The sequence below is a fragment of the Puma concolor genome, chromosome B2 (genome assembly GCF_028749965.1).
Source record: "Puma concolor isolate L17-30 chromosome B2, mPumCon1.1.hap2, whole genome shotgun sequence".
NCBI lineage: Eukaryota > Metazoa > Chordata > Mammalia > Carnivora > Felidae > Puma > Puma concolor.
In genome coordinates, this window is record NC_141671.1 from 118,176,022 (window position 1) to 118,199,819 (window position 23,798).

The window sequence follows — 23,798 nt, forward strand, 5'->3', positions numbered from 1 at the left end:
TTTTCTCCTTCAAGTTGTATTTCTACTCATGCTTTCCCTGCTTCCTTTGCCTGGAAAAAATAACGTATAAACCTGCACAACTTCTGTGCGCTATTTGCATCTATTCCCTTATTTATGAATCGAGTATGAGTAATTCACATTCAAGAAACATGGGCTGAGGTAAAACAGACTGTGTTTATGAAACACATGTTTCTGCAAGTGGAATAATTGGGTCAAAGGCGATGCATGCTTTGTGCAGATTCTGTCAAATCGTTCCCCTAAAGGATGATAATAATTTACTACCACAGAGTATGTCAGTTTTTCTTGTATTATTTTGTATTTTCACAAGCACTAGGGATGGTTGACTTTAAAATGTATTTTCTTATTTTTTTCATTTTTTTATTAAAAATTTATTTTTATTTTTTTTTTTTATTTTTGACAGAGAGAGAGAGAGACAGAGACAGAGCATGAGTGGGGGAGGGGCAGAAAGAGAGGGAGACACAGAATCCGAAGCAAGTTCCAGGCTCCGAGCTGTCAGCACAGAGCCTGATGCCGGGCTCCAATTCACGTTAATGCGATCATGACCTGCACTGAAGTCAGGCGCTCAACCGACTGAGCCACCCAGGAGCCCCTACTTTAAAATTTTTTGATCACCTTTTTTACCCATCAGAATTGAAGCAGATTTCATTACTGCTTTCATTTAGATTTCTGAGATAACTAGTTGAACAATTTTTACATCATTTTTAAGGTTTGAATTTTTATTTTTGTGAATTATTTGTGCATCTTCTTCGCCTAGTTTTATACGGGGTTGTTTGCTTTCTTGTTAGTGGTTCACAGAAACTTTTTGAAAACAATATATATAAACCATGTACCCATTAAACATTTTGAAAAAAAATTTCTCACAGTCTTTTGCAGATAATTCAACTTTACAAGTGGTTTCTTTCATACGAAAGTTTAACAATTTTCCGTGATCAACTTTGCTAATTTTTCTCTTGTGGTTCTAAGCCTTCTGACTTGTTCAGGAAGAACTTTCAAACCTCTGTACTCTTAACATATTCTCTCATATTTTTTATTTATACTTTTCAAGTGCTTTTGTTCAAGTGCTTTTTTCAAGTGCTTTACTAAAATTTGAATCCATATGGTACTTATTTTTATGTAAGGTATGCAGTACTAACCTAATTTCGTTTTTTTTCTTAATTGATAGTCAATGGTCACAGTACCATTCTTTCTCCACTAATTCATGAATATTTATAAATCTAAATATACACTATTCAATTGATTTATTTCCCCATTGCTGAAGTGTTAATATCTTTGCTGCTGGTGGTGGTGGTGGTGGTGGTTGTTCTTCTTCTTCATCTTCTTTTCCTCTCCCTTCACCTTTCCCTTCTCTTTCTTCTTCTTTTCTCCAGTTTCCAAAAGTTTTTTTATTAAGATTTTATTATTTTTTATAAATTTTTTAAACATTTATTGATTTATTTTTGAGAGAGAGAGACAGAGTGTGAGTGAGGGAGGGGCCGAGACAGTGGGAGACACAGACTCTGAAGCTGGTTCCAGGCTCTGAGCTGTCGACATGGGGCTTGAACCCACGAAACGTGAGATCGTGACCTGAGCCAAAGTCGTACACTTAACTGAGCCACCCAGGCGCCCCTAATATTTCATTTTCTTAAGTAATCTCTATACCCAACATGTGACTTGAACTCACAACCCTGATATCGAGACTTGCATGCCCCACCAACTGAGCCAGCTAGGAGCCCCCAGCTTCTAAAAGTTTTTAAAGTAAATATGGTTCAGAAAAGGATCATCGATCCTGTTGCCTTCAAGTTAGTGTAATGAAGAGCTGTATCCAGTGGCACATCATATTGTGCCCAAGGAGACAGCTGCTTTGTCTACCTCTTATTTATGGATCCCGTCATAAGAACAAGACATGTAGTTGATCAATTGTTAAGGCTTAAACCATAGGCTGATTTCTTCTTCAGGACTTTTTACTGAGTCACTACCATGAATGATGTCCCTGACAACTTAAATACAGAAGTTCCCTGACTGAGAATCTGCAACATTAGTCACCCAACTCCATTCCCAGGCCCACCACCACCACGGCCACAACCAGGCTTTAGTTCATGTACTTCACCAGCTCCAGGAAGAATGGGATCAATATAGTACTGCTTCAGGTGTTCCTCAGAGACCCAAAGGAACATTATGTTCATGATATGGAATCTCTTTTGCATGAAGACCTTAATGATCTCTCTTATCAGGCCTTAGTGCATCCCGTCTGGCTTGCTTGTGATGAAGGTACATTGGGTGTTAGCTAGGATATGAGAAGCTGGTGGAGGCTGGCTGAGAGGTGTCCTGCTGTGCCCGAATGCAGTCCTGGATCTTCTTTTTTTGTTTCAAATCAAATTTTGTTTTGGCTTCTCGTAAGCCATTTTTTTTTCTTCCTTCTGGAAGAATGTTAGAGTGTCAAATACACTTTCCTTGACCAAGATTTGGTCAGGCTCTTCTGAGCCCCCTTTTGGACTAGGCCTTGACCTTGGGCATCTTTCACCATCTCTGCAGAGTTGGGTTTTAGCAAGAATCCTGCTAAGTCAGTGTAGAGAGACCTCATATACTTAGTATCTGATCGCCTGGGATATCTGATCAAATTCTCCACTGCCACCCTTGTCTAACTTCAATATCTAATCACCCTGGCCTTCAGAAAGAATCCTGTTAAGTCTTTTTAGCCAGAATCTGCCTTCTCTTGATATCTCCTCTTAGTAATTTTCCATCCATTGACTACCTTGTCCCTATAAATCCACTTGTTCTTATGGTATTCAGAGTTGAGACTGAGCTCTCTTAGCTGCTGCAAACCCACCAATGCAGTAATCTCCCCTGTTAAAGATTTTTTTTTTTTTAAATTAACTTATTCTTGAGAGAGAGAATGAGAGACCGTGTGAGCAGGGGATGGGCAGAAAGAATCCCAAGCAGGTTCTGCACTGTCAGCATGGAGCCCAATGTAGGGCTTGAACTCACGAACTGTGAGATCATGATCTGAGCTGAAATCAAGAGTTGAACGTTTAATCGACTGAGCCACCTAGGTGCCCTGCAGTAATTCATCTTGAATAAAGTCTTAATTTCCAACCTTAACACGTGTCAGAATAAATTTTTTCTTTAATAAGACTCAGCTTTTAATATTTCATAAATAATTATAGGATTGAGGCACCTGGGTGGCTCAGTTGGTTAAACCACTGACTCTTGGTTTCAGCTCAGGTCATGATCTCACTGTTCGTGAGTTCAAGCTCTGTATCAGGACCTATGCTGACAGCATAGAGGCTGCTTATAATTCTCTCTGACCCCCTTTCTTTCTGCCCCTCCCCTGCTTGCTCTCTCTGTCTCTCTTTCTCAAAATAAATAAATAAACTATAAACAAATAAATAATTCTAGGATTTTAACTGGCATTGATTAATTTTGAGAAGAATTGGTATATTTACTATTTGATTCTTTCTTCAAGAAACATGGTCTGTATGTCTATTTCAGTAGGTTCTGAGGACTTGCTTTTTCTTTTTTTAAACACCTGTTAGAAGTCTTATTTTCAGGGTCCTGGCTGACTCAGTTAGTAGAGCATGAGACTCTTGATCTAGGGGTGGTGAATTTGAGCCCCACATTGGGTATAGACATTACTTAAAAAATAAAATCTTTAAAAAAAGTCTTTTATTTTATCTATTATAGGTCTAGGATATATGCCTACGCACACATACACAGGTAAGTAGTTTTGTTTTGTTTTTTAATATAATTTATTGTCAAGTTGGCCAACATACAGTGTATACAGTGTGCTCTTGGTTTTGGGGGCAGATTCCCATGATTCATCACTTACATACAACACCCAGTGCTCATCCCAAAAGTGCCCTCCTCAATGCCCATTACCCATTTCCACCCATCCCCCATCAACCCTCAGTTTGTTCTCTGTATTTAAGAGTCTCTTGTGGTTTGCCTCCCTCTCTGTTTGAAACTATTTTTTCCCCTTCCCTTCCCCCATGGTTTTCTGTTAAGTTTCTCAAGTTCTACATATGAGTGAAAATATATGATATCTGTCTTTCTCCAACTGACTTATTTCACTTACCATAATACCCTCCAGTTCCATCCATGTTGTTGCAAATGGCAGGATTTCATTCTTTCTCATTGCCACGTAGTATTACATTGTATATATAAACTACATCTTCTTTATCCATTCATCAGTTGACATTTAGGCTCTTTCCATGACATTTAGGCTCTTTCCATGATTTGGGTATTGTAAGTGCTGCTATAAACATTGGGGTACATGTACCCTTATGAATCAGCACTCTTGTATCCTTTGGATAAATTCCCAGTAGTGCTATTGCTGGGTCATAGGGTAGTTTTCTTTTTAATTTTTTTAAGGAACCTCTACACTGTTTTCCAGAGCAACTGCACCAGTTTGCAGTCCCACCAACCGTGCAAGAAAGTTCCCGTTTCTCCACATCCTCACCAGCATGTGTTGTTTCCTGAGTTGTTAATTTTAGCCACTCTGACTGGTATGAGGTGGTATCTAAATGTGGTTTTGATTTGTATTTCCCTGATGATAAGTGATGTTGAGCATCTTTTCATGTGTCTGTTGGCCATCTGGATGTCTTCTTTGGAAAAGTGTCTATTCATGTCTTCTACCCATTTCTTTAGTGGATTATTTGTTTTTCTGATGTTGAGTTTGGTAAGTTCTTTATGGATTTTGGATACTAACCCTTTATCCGATATGTCATTTGCAAATATCTTCTCCCATTCCATCGGTTGCCTTTTAGTTTTGTTGACTGTTTCCTTTGCAGTGCAGAAGCTTTTTATCTTGATGAGGTCTCAATAGTTCATTTTTGCTTTTATTTCCCTTGCCTTTGGAGACATGTCGAGCAAGAAATTGCTGCAGCTGAGGTCAAAGAGGTTGTTGCCTGTTTTCTTCTCTAGGGTTTGATGGTTTCCTGTCTCACATTTAGGTCCTTCATCCATTGTGAATTTATTTTTGTGTATTGTGTAAGAAAGTGGTCCAGTTTCATTCTTCTTCATGCTGCTGTCTAGTTCTCCCAGAACCATTTGCTAAAGAGACTGTCTTGTTTCCATTGGATACTCTTTCCTGTTTTGTCAAAGATTAGTTGGCCATACATTTGTGGGTCCAATTCTGGGTTCTCTTTTCTATTCCACTGGTCTATATGTCTGTTTTTGTGCCAATACCATACTGTCTTGATGATTACAACTTTGTGGAAGAGGCTAAAGTCTGTGATACTTCCCGCTTTGGTATTCTTTTTCAACGTTACTTTGGCTATTTGGGGTCCTTTGTGTTCCCATACAAATATTAGGATTGTTTGTTTTAGCTTTGAGATGAATGCCGGTGCAATTTTGATTGGGATTGCATTGAATGTGTAGATTGCTTTGGGTAGTATTGACATTTTAACAATATTTGTTCTTCCAATCCATGAGCATAGGATGTTTTTCCATTTCTTTGTGACTTCTTCAATTTCTTTCATAAGTTTTCTATAGTTTCAGCATACAGATCTTTTACATCTTGGGTTAGATTTATTTCTAGGTATTTTATGGGTCTTGGTACAGCTGTAAATGGGATTAATTTCTTGATTTCTCTTTCTGCTGCTACATTATTGGTGTATAGAAATGCAACTGATTTCTGTACATTGATTTTGTATATAGGAAAGTAGTTTTAAGCTTTAGTAACATCAGAAGTATTACAAGTTTATAAAACACATCATTTAAAAGTTTAATTATTTGAATTCTTTACATTTATTTTGTTTGAGAATTTTAATAATAAGTATTAAATTCTTTTTTGTCATTGTTTCCCATCTTTAATGAGAAAGACTAGAATAAAATTAAAAACTTATGATTCACAAAATTACATGCATATACTGTAAATGTAAGTAAATAAACTTTCAAATGTTTTTGGGGGGTAGATTTGTAGAATCTATACATCTGAAGTTATCAAATCTTAAAACTGCACCAAGACATTTGAACACTTTGTCTATGGATTTAGAATAATTTGTACTAAATGTCACGTCGTATAAATTCTTTACAAAACAGACAAGTGTCATTTAGATAGAAGGGAAAGGCATTTCTTGTCATTTTATCTTGAAAATAAGACTAAAATTTAAAAAATGGAAATTTCTCTGATTTTTATCCAAAAAAGAAGTATCATTTTACCTGCTATTATTTTGGATCTACTAAAGAATGAATTGAGAGTGTTTTCCTGTAAGTTTTTACTGACAAAATTATATAAAAACATGATATGAAATCAGTTATTTCACATTTGATTTTTGTAGCAGAGTCTGAAAGCAGAACACTTTTGCTCATGTATGCAATCTCTGTTTGCTAAACATTTTGATCTTAAAACCGTTTTGTTTAAAGCCTTCATTTTGTTACTATGGTTCTTCATCTTCTCTTATTAAAAATTGCTAATTTTGAAAAGTCTGGTCTGTGACTTGTACAGTTGCCCAAATCACTTTAATGGACCTCATACAGTGTTACAAATTTTGCATGATTTTCATTTATATATTGCAATTGATTTATATTGCATTTTTATTCTCTTATTTCAACTAGTAGCTAATAATCAGTAACACACTGACTGACAAATAATTTTGTTTGATATGCAAGGATAGATATTTCACTTAAGTCCAGGAACTAATTTTATTTTGTTTGTTTAAATTTTAAATTAAACTAAATTATTAAATTAAATTAAATAATTTTTTAAAACATAATTTATTGTCAAATTGGCTTACATACAGCACCCAGTGCTCATCCCAACAAGTGCCCCCCTCAATGCCCATCATCCATTTTGCCTGTCCCCCAAACCCCCATCCACCCCCAGTTTGTTCTCTGTATTTAAGAGTCTCTTGTGGTTTGCCTCCTTTCCTCTCTGTTTGTAACTATTTTTTCCCCTTGCCTTCCCCCATGGTCTTCATTAAGTTTCTCAAGATCCACATAGGAGTGAAAACATATTATATCTGTCCTCCTCTGACTGATTTATTTCACTCAGAATAATACCTTTCAGTTCCATCCACATTGCTGCGAATGGCATGATTTCATTCTTTCTCATTGCCAAGTAGTATTCCATTGTATATATAAACCACATTTTATCCTTTCATCAGTTGATGGACATTTAGGGCTCTTTCCATAATTTGGCTATTGTTGAAAGTGTTGCTATAAACATTGGAGTACATGTGCTCCTATGCATTAGCACTTCTGTATCCCTTGGGTAAATTCCTAGTAGTGCTATTGCTTGGTCATAGGGTAGTTCTATCTTTAATTTTTTGAGGAACCTCCACACTTTTCCAGAGTGGCTGTACCAGTTTGCATTCCCACCAACAGTGCAAGAGGGTCTGGAACTTATTTTAAAATTGAGCTATTAAAATAGACTATTTTAGGGCACCTGGCTGGCTCAGTCAGTGGCAACTCTTAGTTTGGTTCCGGTCATGATCTCACAGTGTGTGTATTAAAGCCCTGTATCCGGTTCCATGCTGACAGTACAGAGACTGCTTGGGATTCTCTGTCTCCCTCTTTTCTCTCTCTCCCTCCTCCACTCATGCTGTCTCTGTCTCTCTCAAAATAAATAAATCAAATTAATTTAAAAAATAAAATAAAATAGACTATTTTAATGTCAGAGTTATCTAATAATGACTATATTAGGTAACTAGACCCTCATAGCTGTGGGGACATAGAAAACTTCTAGAGTATCATCACACCCTTTTATCATACAAATGTCATCTTTTATATTTCTCAGTCAACTTCCTTTTTTTGTTAAGTTATATATTAGATATATTTCTGTCAGGACATATGGATATATTTTATCCTTTTACTGGTGTATATACTACATGGGTTTATCTAGTCTTTTGTTGGTCACTTTTGTTAGTGAAATGAGACTATTTGCCTAAAATAAGTATCAAGTGGATTTTCTGGGGTGAGATGATAGCTATTTTATACTTTAATATATATTATCAATTTATGCTTCTCAACATATTGGTCAATGACATGCTTTCACGGACAGTGTATGAGCTCCCTATATCATGCTTTGTTCAATTCTTGAATGTTTCAACTTCTTTTTTGCCAACCTGATGGAGGAAAACTGGAATGTAATTGTTGCTTCCATACAAGCCGACAAAGTTATATGCCTTTTTATAAGTGTATCCTTATTTGCATTTCCTGTTTTGCCAATATTCTCTACATATCCTTTGCCCTTTTTTTCTGTTGCATTGTTCACCTTTCTCTTCTTGACTTCTAAATATTTTATAGATTTTAGGTACTAAACTTTTTTCTCATATACGTGAACATGTGTTTTCTACTTTTCTGTTGCTTATCTGATCATTTTATTCATTTAATGTTGACATTGCTTATGGCTTTTGAATTTGGGGATGTTAAGAATGCTTCCCTACCTCTAACTATGGTTCCTTCCAATGTGTTTGTGACTTTATTTTGAACAGTTTTAACAGCTTCTTAATCCACTGGAAATTTAATTTTGTTAAAGTGTAAAGTGAGGAAACCCTGTGGGCTCCATCTTTTAAAAATTTTTTTTTAATCTTTATTTATTTTTGAGAGAGAGAGAGAGAGAAAGCAACAGAGAGAGAAAGAGACACAGGATCCAAAGCAGGCTCCAGGCTCTGAGCTGTCAGCACAGAGCCTGACGTGGGGCTCGAACTCACAATCCCTGAGTTCATGATCTGAGTTGAAGTCGGACGCTCAACCAACTGAGCCACTCAGGCTCCCCCCTGTAGGCTCCATCTTTAAAATATGTACAGAATCTTTTAGTTCTTTTCTCCTCTGCTACTCCTCTGGTTCAAGCCACCACCACAAATTCTGGATTTCTGCAGTGGCCTGCTAAGTGATCACCTTGTACCTACATGTTCTCTTGACCATTTGTTTTCTTTTAAGTCTGTTTATGTATTTTTGAGAGAGAGAGAGAGAAAGAGAGCATGAGCCTGGGAGGGGCAGAGAGAAAGGGAGAGAGAGAATCCCAAGCAGGCTCCATGCCATCAGTGCCGAGCCCAGATCATGGCCTGAGCTGCAATCAAGTCAGCGCTTAACCAGCTGAGCCACCAGGGTGCCCCTTGACAGTCTGTTTTCAGCACAGCAACCAGAGTCATCTTTTAAAAATGTAATATAGCAATAGCTGCCCCTTTAACTCAAAGTGAAACCAATGTCTTAAAATGACCTATCATTACCCACCTGTCTCCTATCAGTTTGCCCACTTCTTCTTCAGTCCCTTACCATCTTCAAGAGTTGGCATTGGCTTCCATTTATCCACCACGTTCAGATCACACACACGACCTGCTTTCTACCTATAGTAGTGGCTTGCTCTGCCTGTAGTCACGGAGCCAGTTGTTGCTGTGGCAGCTGCTTTGCTTTAGATTGATGTTCCCACTGTGCCTGCTACTTCTCATCCCTCTTTTTTTTTTTTAATGTTTATTTATTTTTGAGAGAAAGAGAGAGAGAGAGAGAGACAGAGCATGAGTGGGGGAGGGGCAGAGAAAGGGAGACACAGAATCCAAAGCAGGCTCCAGGCTCTGAACTGTCAGCACAGAGCCTGACCTGGTTCGGACTCACGAATGATGAGATCGTGAGCAGAGCTGAAGTTGGACGCTCAATGGACTGAGCCACCCAAACACCCCTCCTCATCTCTCTTTAATGTACAGGTATAACCTTCCTCTTGCCTCCTGTTTTGAGATTCCCTATTGTAGTTGACCTTCAAGACATTGGCAGTAGTTCTCAATTTTACTCGGCATTCACACATGTGCAACAAAGAAGTGTGAGGGGCTGGTTCCTAAATGATGAAGTTTGACATGACGGGGATGGGAGAGAGTGGACAAATTCTTCTCCCTTCTCCCTCATATTGATGCAGGGTAGTTTTATGTGATGTCTCTGAACATGCCTCATATAACTGAGCACTCATTGTGCCATAAAGCTGTGTCCAGCTCAATAATGCTCTGTCTTAGTTTGTCCTATCTCATCTTCTGTTTTACTCCATTTTCCCAGTGTTCCTTCTTCCCTGGGATTGTATTTCCCAATAAAATGCCAGCAAAAACATGTTTCCTTTACAGTCTGTTTTCTAGAGACATAAGACTAAGACATGTATCTCTTCACATGTCACATTTTCACTGAGGCCCACCCCAGGTGCTCATTCACAGCCCTAGCCCATCTCCCTGCTTTGCTGTATTTATTACTACTTAATGGGTGATATACATAATCATCATGGTTAATATTTTTATCTGCTCTCCTTCCCCAGAATAACAGTCTTAAGGCTATAGAAAAACAAACACCTTAGTCTGTTTTGTTGACAACAGTATCTCCAGCACTTAAAACAATGTCTAACATATAGGAAGGCCCTCAATCAGTATCAGTTGAGTGAACTGAAAGAGTGAGGGCTGGCATTAATGCTATTGACCAAATGTGATGCCCCCATTGCCACCACAATGCATTTGAACTTGTCTTTGCTTCTTTCTATCATTACCTGCAGGTTGGAAGGCCTGATATGGTGGGAGCACCTGGGTGGCAATGCTTAACAGTCTTGCCCACATCAGTTTTCAGAAAGGTTTTTGTCTTCTGTATTGGGCAACAAGGCTCCTCCTACCAAGCATAAAATAATGGCTGGCATCCCCAAACACAAGTTAAAAAAGAGAGTGAGGGAAAAAAAGATAAATATTCCTTACAGAATGGCATTACATTTATAAATTAATTTGGAATGATTCTTTATAATGTTGAATATTCTTCTCCAAGGGCATGCTACGTGCCTGGGTGGTTCGCTGGTGGAATTCTCATCTGCCAAGAGACCAAGCTAAAACCCTTTTGTCTCCTTTGTAGGTTATTCTGAGTTTTGGAAATGTTGTTTCACATATGAGTTGTATGCATTTCTTCTTACATTGATTTCTAGATAGAATTTTTCACAATGAGTTTGAATAGATTCTCATTTTCTGGCTGATTGTTTTTGGTATATAACACAACCATGTTTATTTCCACAGTACATTCATATATATCTTCCTTACTGTATCATTTGCCACCTTTTAAAATTGTCAATTTTTTGTTTACATTTAATCCTTAAATTCATTTGGGATTTTATGTATGGCATTTAGTGAAGATCTAACTAAATGTTATTTTTTTTCCAAATGCTCAGCCCACTGTCTAGGCCTTATAGCTGAATACTCCTTTTGTCTTCTCATTAATTTATGGTGCAAACGAGCATGTAGTACATTATTTTGTATGCTTACACTTGCTTCTAGGCTATTTATGTCTTATTATTCCCTCCACACCCATTCCTCAACTGCATGGAGAAATCTATTCCCTTGACCGTGTGGTCTCTACATGAGATAGCTGACGTGCCTTCAGAAGAACTAAAAATAACCAACTGGATATTTCCAAGGGCAATTACCTCAGCATATCTAACTCACACCTGGCGGTCTTCCTGTATCTCTTTTCTCAGTTATGAATACTGCCAGACAGCCAGTTGCTCCAACCTGAAACTCTAGAATAATCCTTAAATCCCCATATCCGGTTGGTTAGCAAGTTTTGCTAATTCACTCTCTCAAACATCTCCAAAACATTTTCTCTCCTCCCTACTGACACTGCATTCATTGGAGTCCTGTGTTCTGTCACATCTCAGCTTAAGTGTCACCTTCTCAGAGAGGGTTTGCTGACATCTATTTAAAGAAAACCTCACCTTGTAGTTACTGTTCTATCACCTTGTTTATTTTCTTCATAAGTGCTATAACAATTTGTAATGACTCACTTCAAATTTTTTACTAATTTATTATTTGTTTCCCCACTGGAATGTAAGTGCTATGAGAGCTGGACCTTATCTTCGTGTTTTCTGTAGTAGCCAGAGTGTCTAGTTTCCAGCTTACAGCATATTATCATGATTTATTGTAAGAATGAATAAATGAATGAATGAATGAATGAATGACACTGGTTATAAGGTTCGTTTGCTTCTACTTTCCATATTCATCATACTTACAGCAATCAACCATCCATGCTGATAGAACTGTTTATTAAAAACAGAGATCTGATCATGTTACTTCCCAGCTTAAGAACTTTCAGTGTCGGGGTGCCTGTGGGTGGCTCAGTCTGTTTAGAGACCTACTTCAGCTCAGGTCATGATCTCGTGGTCCCTGAGTTAAAGCCCTACTTTGAGCCCTGTGCTGACAGCTCAGGGCCTGGAGCCTGTTTCAGATTCTGTGCCTCCCTCTCTCTCTGCCCCTCCCCTGCTTGTGCTCTGTCTCTCTCCAAAATAAATATTAAAATAAATAAATAATAAAAAAAAAAAAACCTTTCAGTGTCTTTTTTTTTTTTTTAACATCTCTTCAGGAACTCTTTATTGTCTTTTTTTTAAAACTTTTTTTTAATGTTTATTTTTGAGAGAGAGACAGAGCACAAATGGGGGCGGGGCAGAGAGACAGGGGAGACACAGAATCTGAAGCAGGCTCCAGGGTCTGAGCTGTCAGCACAGAGCGCAATGCGGGGCTCGAACTCATGGGTCACGAGATCATGACCTGAGCTGAACTCAGACCCTTAACCGACTGAGCCACCCAGGCGCCCCTCAGTGTCTTCTTAAGTACAGATAGATATCAATTTTCTCAGCCTCTAAAGAGTGGTTGAACTACTTTTAATCTATTTTAAATGAGGTTTTGAGTAGAATCGAATGTCTAATATTAGGTCAAAATTTTAAAATTCATATTTGGTCTAAAATTCTGCATTTGAAAAATCTGATTCCCTGTAGAGTTTTAATTAAAAAAACATAAATTTATATGGATTATAGGAATCCTTTCTTCATAGATGTTTTTGACTTAATTTGTTCCTATATATTAAAATTTTTTTTCCATTTCAATGTTTTTCTATTTTTAAAATTTCAATTGTTATAATTTTTCTACATCTTAAAATCTTAACAACTGAACAATATCCTTTCCTAGGTAGAGCTATAGACATTCCACATAGTAGAGTTGTATTTTTTGAGTAGCCCGTGGGGTTGGTTTCTCTTATTCCATTCTCTTTTCCACAGATCACATGTTTGTGTGTGGCAATTATCCAGGAATTTACATTTTCATATCTTGTCCTTTTTTTAAAAAAAATTTTTTTTTCAACGTTTATTTATTTTTTGGGACAGAGAGAGACAGAGCATGAACGGGGGAGGGGCAGAGAGAGAGGGAGACACAGAATCGGAAACAGGCTCCAGGCTCTGAGCCATCAGCCCAGAGCCTGACGCGGGGCTCGAACTCACGGACCGCGAGATCGTGACCTGGCTGAAGTCGGACGCTTAACCGACTGCGCCACCCAGGCGCCCCTCTTGTCCTTTTTAAATAGAAATCACTTAAAAATCATACATAATTCTCATTAAAATTATGTATTCGCCATGTAATTCATTTTTAATAGCTAATCTATATTATTTTGCTCCTATAATAGATTGAGAGTTTTTCAAAATTCTGAAGTTTACTTCCATATACTTTAGTGATCTGAATTAATTTTTTTCTAAGGTGAACTGTAAAGCAGTATTTCTAAGTTTCTTTCTCTTTTTAGAATAAGTATTAATAATGTTATCATGAATTATACTTTGTTCTTAACAGATCTATGCTGTTGTCACTAACACATTTCTTTTTAAGTAAGTTTTTTAAATTGTATACACAAGATACCCTTTCTTTGGTGGGGTAGGAAATTTTCTGCCTTGCTAATCAACTCTTTAATTTTCTGACCTTTAATACTGCTTTCTAGTATAAAATGCTCCCACATTTATTGCCAATCCAGTATTTTGTGATTACTTAGATAATGCATTTTGGTAAATTTGTCCCTAGTTTGTTCATAAATAGTGCTAGACTTACCCATTATTTATAATGTCAATAATAAATAATTCAACATAATCTATAGTTTAATAAAAAGATTAATTGGATTAGCCACAATATATTTTTTTTTTCTGGTTTTGATTTTGTCATATTTTCTAAAGTACAGCTTGTGAGGAGCTTTTAAAGTATAATTTGAAAAAAAAAATTAAACACTGCGATTTTTTTAGTATATGTACTGCTGAAGTGAGTACACCGTGAGGTATTTTAAAGGCCATATGATTAATACGAAAAGTAATAGAGTAGTCTCAGGCTATAATTCTCAAAATTGTTCCAGTTCATTACATTTCTTAAGTCACTATGATGAATTATCATTATATATGTGTCTAGTTTTTTTTTATTATTATTTGAAATTACAACTTTGAGACTAGTACTGATAGCCACGATGGACTAATACATACTAAACTTACTATATATAAACAACTAGAATGCTACAGAACAAAACAACCTGGCAAGCTAGATTTCTATATTAAGAATAAAGGCTAAGTAAAAACTTTTAATCAAATAAAAGCTAGGATAATTTCTCACCAAAAGATAATTTATTATTATAGAAAATAAGAACTATTGTGGGGATTATAACATAAAGAAAAATAATATATAAACAATAACAGTAAAAGGGCAGAAGAGGAAAAATAAAACATATTTTAACATTCTTATGTAATATACGAAGTGATACAATGTGAAAGTATGATAATAAGTTAGTCTCATATTATATTCATATAAGTACAATACATGTATGTGTATATCATTTATAATGATGTATACTGTGATTTGTTTTAATGTTTATTTTATTTTTGAGGGGGAGAGAGAGAGAGAGAGAGAGACAAAGTGAATGGGAGAGGAGCAGAGAGAAAGAGAGAGGGAGACACAGAATCCAAAGCAGGCTCCAGACTCTGAGCTGTCAGCACAGAGCCTAGTGCAGGGCTTGAACCCAAAGAATGTGAGATCCTGACCTGAGCTGAAGTCAGACATTTAACTGACTGAGTCACCCAGGCGCCCCTGTATGTTCTGATTATAATATGTTATTTATAACAATGTATATGTATACAATATATATATGTATACATATTGTATATAATGTATATGTACAATAGTGCAGATAAAAATAGAATACTAAACAGTAATTATTCAAAAATAAAGAAGAAAAAGAATAAGAATAAAGAACAAATGGAACAAATAGAAAATATGTAAAAGAAGTAGACTTGACCCATTTATATCAATAATTATATTAAGTGTAAAGTGGCTAAACCAGAATTGTATGATAGATCTTTTAGTTACAAGAGAAATGTCCCTTGTCTACATAGAGTCTATATTGTCCACAAGTGGCTTTTGAACACTTGAACTGTGGCTATCATGACTGAAGACCTGAATTTTTTATTTTATTTTAATTTATTTAAATTTAAAAAGCTATATGTGGCTAGTAATTACTGCACTGGACAATGTATTTCTAAACACTCCAAAAAGAAGACAAAAATTATCAGTCTAGATGAAAAAGCAAGATTCAGTTACATGTTGGCTATAAGAGATATCCTGTATACATAAATACTCAGATTGAAAAGTAAAGAGTGGAAAATATGTCAAACAAATCTTAATTATCAGACATTATGGAATGGACATATGAACAATAGGAAACTGATTTTAGCAGAAAAAAACTTTAATAGAGATAAATAAACATTTAGTAGTGATAAAATATAAGATTTTTAAGAAGACGTAACAATACTAATGCATATATACTAATAGCAGAATTTTATATTACATGAAGAAAAATCTTAAAGAATTATGGTATTGTATGTGACTTATTAGAAATATATTTTGTCATCTCAATGACCAAATATATATTTCTTATATATATATATAGTTGGTCTTGTCCATGGTTCCTGGCTCACACCTCCTAAAACCCTTTGCATTTCCTATGATAAGGCCAATAAAGGTGTCTTGTTATTCATGAAGGTGACCTTTGGAGCCCACCTAAAGGTGGGGGCTGTTTGCCAGGAGGACGAACCATGTAATTAAATGGGTTGGAAATTTCAGTCCCATTCTCCCTACCTGCAACCTCTGGCTGGAGGTTGAATTAGTCAATAACCAATGTCTTAGCCAATCATGACTATGTAATGAAGCCTCTATAAAGAGCCAAAGGACTGCTTTTGGGTCCTTTTTCAAAGAACTTCCATGCTTGGGGAACCAGAACACCCACGCATGTCGCATGTCACATGCTAGCCTGCCACCAAGCCATGCTCCAAGTTCCATGAGGATGGAAGATCTTTTGTTTGGGAACTTGCCCTATCTCTTTATCTGGCTGTGGATTCATATCCTTTATCATATCCTTTAATGAACTGATAAATGTGCATGTTTCCCTGAGTTCTGTGAGCTGTGTTAGCAAGTTAATTTGAAGAGTAGGTCCTTGGAAATTCATTTGTAGCTAGTCATTTAGAAGCACAAGTAACAGCTTGAGGTTTGCACCTGGAATCTGAAGGGTGGTGGGGATTTGAGAGGAAGTCTTGTAGGACTGAACCCTTAACTTCTGGATTCTCATGCTATCTTCATGTAGACAGTGTCAGAATTGAGTTGAATTTTTGCTTGGTGTTGTGTGTGAGGGATCCCCTGCTCACATTGGAATTGGGTCTATGAACTCTAAAAGAGATGGTTTTTAAAATATACCCCCACATTTTTGATATCTCATTTTCAAAAGGTGGATACTAATTGTCCATCCTGTGAGTAAGATCTTCACTTATTAACCTGCTTCTAATGAACAAAATTTGTCAGAAGAGATGGTGTGTGACTTCTGCAACTAGGTCATAAATGGTAACGTACGTACCTCCTTATCTCTCTCTCTCTCTCCCTCAGACAACATACTTTAGGGTAAGCCAACTGCCAAATTATAAACAGCCCTATGGTGAAACACATATGGCAAAGATTTGAAGCCTGTTGGTAACCATTTTGGAAGTGGATCTTCCAGCCTATTACAGCCTGCAGTTAACGATAGCCTTGACTAATGTCCTGCTGGAAACCTCACAAGAGACCCACCCAAATGAAGAGAACCATCCAAATAAATGGTTCTGAATTCCTGATTCAAAGTAATAAAAGGATAATAAATGTTTAGTATTTAAACTTCTAAATGTGGGGGTAATTTGTTATGAAGCAATAGAAAACTAATGCAAGATCTGAAACGTGAAACAAATATAAAAAACTATAGTTGAAGATTTCAACATTTATCTCTTAGTAATTGATAGAACAAATAAACAGCTAATGAATAAGTATAAAGAACAATGCTGCTGTCAACCAATTCCATTTAATTTTTATAAAGTATTCTATCTAAGAAGAGCAGAATATCATTATTTCAATTGAATATGGAACTTTCACTAAGATAGATCATGTGATAGAATAAAAAGCAAGTCTCAGTACATTTAATAATATTGAAATAATACATTCTCTGACCCTAAGAGAATTAAATTAGAAATTAATAACAATAAGAAACGTATTTAGATCTAAAAAAATGGATATTAAAAACTATCTTAATCCATTTGGGCAGCGATAACAAAATACCATAGAATGGGTGACTTATAGAAAACATAAATTTATATCTCACAGTTTTAGAGACTGACAAGTGCAAGATCAAGGCCCTGGCACATTTAGCAGCTGATGAGAACCCACTTCCTGGTTCACAGGGGTCCTACTTTTGCTGTGTCCTTACATAAAAGAACAGAGACTCTCTGGAGAGTCTCTCTGGAAGTCTCTCTGGAGACTCTTTTTAAAAAAAAAATTTTTTTAATCTTTATTTATTTTTGAGAGAGAGAGAGAGAGAGAGAGAGAGAGCATAAGCAGGAGAGGAACAGAGAGAGAAGCAGACACAGAATCCAAAGCAGGCTCCAGGCTCCAAGCTGTCAGCACAGAGCCCGACGCGGAGCTTGAGCCCACGAACTGTGAGATCATGACCTGAGCTGAAGTCAGACACTCAACCTACTGAGCCACCCAGGCGCCCCACTAGAGTCTCTTTTATAAAAGCACTAATTCCATTCATAAGACCCCATCCTCATAACCTAATCTCCTCCTAAAGGCCCCACCTTCTAATATCATCACTTTGGGCATTAGGATTTCATTCAACAAAGAATCTTGGGGAGACACAACCATTGAGACCATAGCAACAAAACACTTCAAAATAACACACAGGTCAAATAAGAAGTCATGGACAAAAGATTTGAATTAAGTTAATATTTTTAAATTCCAAATTTGTGGGATGCTATAATAGTTACATAAATTATATAAGAAGAGATGTCTACAATCAATGATTTAAGCTTCCACAATTAGAAGCTAAAACAAAGAGTGAAGTAAACCTAAAATGAGTAGAAGGAAGGAAAACTTAAAGATATAAGGATAAATCAATAAAAACAGAAAACAGACAAACAATAGAATAAAATCAATGAAACCGAAAGCTGATTCTTTGAAAGAATGAATATAATTAAAAAGCCTCTGTAAAAAATCCTGATATAAAAAATGGAGGAGACACAAAAACCTAATATTAGGGAAAAGTTGTCATCAATGTCAATCCTACAGGCATTAAATGGAGAATAAAGAAATATTATGAATAACTATGCCAACAAATCTGACAACTTAGATAAATTCCTTAAAAGTTAAAAATTACCAAATAAAATTTATAACACTGATAAGATACTTATATAATACTGATAAAGGATAGAAAATCTGAATCATTCTATTTTATTCTAAAAAAAAAAAAAAAAAAAAAAAAAAACTCTCCCAAAAAGAAAACTATAGGCCCAGATGGTTTCACCAGTCTGTCAAATATTTAGGGAAGAAATTATACAAATTCTACACAAATTCTTTCAGAAGAACCATATTCCAACTGATTATATAAGACTAGCTTTTTGAAACCAGATTTAAATATTATTAAAAAATTACTATAGACTAATATCCCTCATGAGCAGACATAAAAATACTTAACTAAATATTAATAAACATAAACCAGAAATGTATAAAGGGATACATCGTGACAAATTGGGGTTTATGCCAGGACTGTGAATTTGCTTAACATTTGAATATCAGTCACTATAATTCACCATATTAGCCAAATAAAGAAATAAATTATGTTTATCTAAATAGATACACAAAAAGCATTGCCCAAATTTAATATGCTTTTGTTACAAAAACTCTTAACAAAAGAAGGGAGCTTCCTGAAACTTCATAATAAGCATGTTTGAAACCTGTAGGCATCATGTTAATGGTCAATGAATGACTGCTTTTCCCTCTGATTGGAAACTAGGCCAAAATGTCTACTGTTACCACTGCTATTCAATTTTATATTAAAGTCATAGCCAGTGCAATATGGCAAGAAAAAATGTAAAAGGCACATAGACTAAAAAGGAAGAAGTAACACTGTATTTGAGGATAACATGATCCTATACATAGAATATACTAAGGAACCTACCTATGGGCTACTTGAAGTGATTTTAACAACTTTGCAGAATCCAGTGTATACAACCAAAATTAATAGTATTACTATTAGCATGAAAAATTAAATTTAAAAATACTGTTTATAATAGCAAAACACAAAACAATGAGAGATACATTTTAGGAAGTATGTTGAAGACATATATTGAAATCTACAGAGCACTGCTTACAATATCAAAGATGTAAGTAAGTGAAGACATGCTATATTAATGGATTGGAAGGCTCAATATTGCTAAAATATCAGTTCCTCCAAAATTTATATATTTCAACCAAACCTCCCTATGACATTATTTTTTAGGGGGTAGAAATTCAGGAGCTACTTACAAAGTATATGGAAATGCAAAGGACCTAGAATAGTCAAGAGTTTCATTTTGCACAACAAAATTGTCAGATTTACACTACCTAACTTTACCTACCTAACTTCCTAACTTTAAGGCTCCTATAAAGCTACAGTAGGGGCCCCTGGGTGGCGCAGTCGGTTAAGCGTCCGACTTCAGCCAGGTCACGATCTCGCGGTCCGTGAGTTCGAGCCCCGCGTCGGGCTCTGGGCTGATGGCTCAGAGCCTGGAGCCTGTTTCCGATTCTGTGTCTCCCTCTCTCTCTGCCCCTCCCCCGTTCATGCTCTGTCTCTCTCTGTCCCAAAAATAAATAAATGTTGAAAAAAAAAAAAAGCTACAGTAATAAAACTGTGATATTGGCATATATATATCTATATATATCTATATATAGATATATATATGACAATATATATATTGGCATATATATATATATATATATATATATATATATATATATATATATTTAGAGAATCTAAAAATAGACCTACATATGATCAACTTCTGAAAAAAGTGACAAGGTAATCAGATGCAGAAATTATTTCTTTCTGAACAAATGGTGCTAAAATGAATGGATATCTGCTCAGGAAAAAGAAAGTTCTTACCTTAAGTGTATTACTTCATAGCAAACATCAAAATTTATTGAAATAAATCATATATCCAAATGTAGTAGCTAAGATTACAAAATCTCAAGGAAAAAATAGAGAAGGTCATGTTCACGATTTTGAAGTAAGCTAAGATTTCTGAAAAGGGGCGCAAAAAGTATTAAGCATAAATGGAAAATCTTAATCAATTGGACTTAATCACAATTAAACAATTCTTTTCTTTGAAAGCGGTTGTTGGTTTGCAAACCGGCACCCATACGAAGAGGGCAAGGAGTGACAGAAGAAAGGCAGAGTAATCCACCATCAGAAGGCAGTCAGTTTAATGAGCAAGGGAACTCACATATGAAGCTTGTCTTGGGCAGCCTTAAGTAGATCTCCACATCCACCTGTCAGAATCTTAAATTTGTATAGAGGCTTCACTAGACTCAGGCATGTATACTGTCCAGATGTTCTCAACAACAGATTACTCTCTCTAGGCTGTGTCCTTCAGGCAGCTTTAGTGCTGGGAAGGCAGGCAGAATGCACATTGCAAGGACAGGGGAGGAGGTGAGGAGCCTCTGGTTGCGTGGGTCCAGCTCACAGGTCAACTAGCAGTCATGTCCTCTTGATGACCTCCTCCAACATGAGTCAAGAAATTGAAAAGTCAAGCTATGGACTGAGAATAGTAGGCACTGTATTAAGTGTATTAGACACAGGACTTTTCTCCGGAATATATATTTAAATCTTACAACTTAACAATAATGTGAAAAATAAAATAATTAGGATAAATGAACAAAAGATCTGATCAGACATTTCACAAAAAAAGTAATATAAATGCCAAATAAGCCCATCAAAACATTTTCAGCATCATCAGAGAAATACAAATGATGATGTCATTAAGATACCACTATGCAACCTCTAGAGAAGGTAAAATTAAATGCCATTAGGTGTTGGTACCCATGCAGAGCATCTGGAACTCTCATACATAATTGGGGGAGTTGAAAATGATATAACCGTATTGTACACCGTTTCATACCCACAAGGAAGCCCAATAATATCTCTCTTTGGAATTAAGAAATATAAATATATGTCCTTCTAAATGTATGCAAATATTCATAGCAGCTTTATTTTTAATAGCTAAAAACTGGAACAATCCAAATGTACTTCCGGTGAATGTATAAACAAATTGTGATATATCCATGTAATAGTATTCAGCAATGAAAAGGAATGTATTACTGACATAAATAACAACATCGCTATACCTCCAAAATATTGTGCTAAGTGAAGAAAAGAATTATATATTATGCCATTTCTATGAAATTTGTGATTAGCTAAAATAATCTATAGTGGCAGAAATCAGATCAGACTGATCTGATTTCACTGCCACTGATTTCAGTGGCAGAAATCAGACTATCTGTTCTAGGTGTGGAGGTTAGAGAAATTACTGTGAGAGGAAGGAAACTGGGGCAGTGATGGACTATATGTTAATTGGGGTAATTGTCAAATGAGAGTTTAAATTTTTTAAACATATAGCATGGGTGCATTTATTTTGTGTAAATTGTACTCAATTAGGTTTCTTTTTTTTTTAATTTTTTTAATGTTTATTTATTTCTGAGACAGAGACAGATCATGAGTGGGGGAGGGGCAGAGAGAGAGGGAGTCACAGAATCCGAAGCAGGCTCCAGGGTCTGGGCTGTCAGCACAGAGCCCGACTTGGGGCTCGAACTCACGTTCGTGAGATCATGACCTGAGTCAAAGTCGGTCGCTCAACCGACTGAGCCACCCAGGCGCCCCTCAATTAGGTTTATTTCTAAAAAAAATTGCTCTGATAACCCTGGTTCTCTATCTTAATTTTGGTTAAATAATTTTGTATTTTTCCCCTGTGTTGAATCACACAAGTAGTTGACAGCAGAGATCATAGTCTTATTCTCAAGGCTTGGGCCAGACTCTATTTTGCAATTCCACAATAAAGAAAAAAAAAAAAACTGTATAGAGTTTTTTTTTTTTTTTTTTTAATTTTTTTTTCAACATTTATTTATTTTTGGGACAGAGAGAGACAGAGCATGAACGGGGGAGGGGCAGAGAGAGAGGGAGATACAGAATCGGAAACAGGCTCCAGGCTCTGAGCCATCAGCCCAGAGCCTGACGCGGGGCTCGAACTCACGGACCGCGAGATCGTGACCTGGCTGAAGTCGGACGCTCAACCGACTGCGCCACCCAGGCGCCCCTGTATAGAGTTTTTTAGTACTAATATTAACAGAAAGAAGATGGAAAATATTGAGAGTTATCCATTTACTTGGGCACCATTTGGCCAGATGTTCTCAATCAATCCTGGTAGGAACAACACCTCCTTTATTTGATTGAAAGGAAATCCATAAATAATATCACTTAACTTCAACATAGTATTTAAAAAATCAATATAATGGCTTAAGTATAAAAGAAAAAAGGAAAAAAGTAATCTATGTAAAAAAATGTACATTTCATTATGTAAATGCTTGGGTAAAACTACATTTAGTAGTTTGCCTAGATTTAGTAGGCAAAATGAAGGCAAAATAGAAGCCTGAACCTATTCCCAGAGTCACCATCAATGTGACAGATACGTATTGGTATTGTCCTGGGGACACTACCATATCAGTGATGGGATTTTCTGAGATGGTAAACACATCTTGGTGACATTCGCAAACACAAAGTACATGAGTTCCTCACTTCGTGTAGTAGATGCATCCTGGAAGACAAAAACTGTGCAAAACATTTTATGTGCAGCATACTCTTAAATTAGGCATCAAACATAAACCAAGGGTTTTCACCTGCATGAATGCCCAGTGGCCCTTCCAGAAGTCCCTGGTTAGCAGGACTGTCCCACATGGGATGGGACAAGTGGCACTGTGACCTCAGAGCACACTAATGTCAGCAGTACTCCCAGCCACTGAGTAAGCGGGGAGACATCGTGTGAGTCCCATAAAGACCCAATGAGGAGCTCTCAAACTGTGAGAACCTCAGACCATGAAACACAGACAGACAGGAGACCAGGAAGGAGCTGTCATTTGAATCTGGGGGTGGCAGAAAAACTTGCAGAAATTCTGGGTTAAAGAAAAGCAATAGGGACTGGAAGAGATGAAATTTGGAGCCTGAAAGGAAATGGTCCCTAAGGCCTTTATTCAATTTAAATAAATGTCCAGTGACTGAACTGAAAACCTTACTTTTAGCCTTTATATTGGTCATAAGCGTTGCAGTGGAGCAAGGGAGTTTCTTTTTGTCCCACCCCTGTTGCCCTGACAGTTGTCTATTAAGCAATAAGTCCTCTGGCCTGACCTGCTGAGGCCCAGGACCAACTTCACCCCATGGTAACTTCGCAGCCACCCGGGCCAGGGCCATCGGGAGGGTCCTGTGTCCATCGAGCGTTGGGTCACCTGGATACACGGCGCCCACACACAGCTTTGCCAGGCCTTTCTCTGGAGGTACATTGACTCAGCTTCGGCCAAGTTCCCAGCTGTGCAGATTTCCTCCCAATAATGCCTCCCATGTGTAGAGATTTTACAGATCACAAAGCGCTTTCATATCAATTACCTCCTCTAATTTAAAAGAAGTTC

General features: G+C 36.6%; 1 pseudogene; it reads right to left on the reverse strand.

Annotated features, from left to right (window-relative positions):
- Positions 1-1,872: 1,872 nt before the first annotated feature.
- Positions 1,873-23,583, reverse strand: LOC112862644 (nucleoside diphosphate kinase B pseudogene; annotated as a pseudogene).
- Positions 23,584-23,798: the final 215 nt, after the last annotated feature.